Genomic DNA, 584 nt, shown 5'->3' with positions numbered 1-584 from the left:
AGCTTGGCATCCCCTTCACCCCCTGACACTCTGGGCATTGGCTGGGGGTGGGCAAGGGTGAGCAGGGAGAGCTAGAGAGATGGTCCTCACTAGGCCAGGGCTGCAGCTGGTCTGGGCTACCCCTCCATCCTTCCAGAGCTAGAGGAGCAAGAAAGGGAACAGTGCAGGAGGGGTTTTCTCCCTGCCTGGACATGACTACCTCGCTTCAGTTTTACCACCCTATGAGGCTGCAGCCAGCAGGGCCAGGCGCTACCCGTACACCTGCCGACCGCTCCCACGGTCGCCCCCACCACAGCTCTCCTCCCACGCGCGACCCCCCACCCACAATCCACTTCCCACGTGCCGCCTCCACCTACAGCCGTCCCCACCCACTGCCGCGTGCGCAGCACTCCCCAGGAGCTCGGCCCGCACTCACGTCGTCCATGAGCAAGAGCAGGATGTTGGGGGGCTGTGGGACGCCCAAGGCCCCCAGCCCCGCTGCACTCAGCACCAGCAGTAGCCGCCACCTCATCACCGCAGCAACCGCCTCCATGGCAACCATGTCGGGCGCCTCCGAGTCCTGGCCAGAGGCGGGAACAGGGCTG

This window comes from Pteropus vampyrus, unplaced genomic scaffold, assembly GCF_000151845.1.
Source record: "Pteropus vampyrus isolate Shadow unplaced genomic scaffold, Pvam_2.0 Scaffold4609, whole genome shotgun sequence".
Taxonomy (NCBI): Eukaryota; Metazoa; Chordata; class Mammalia; order Chiroptera; family Pteropodidae; genus Pteropus; species Pteropus vampyrus.
This window is presented reverse-complemented; position numbering follows the sequence as displayed.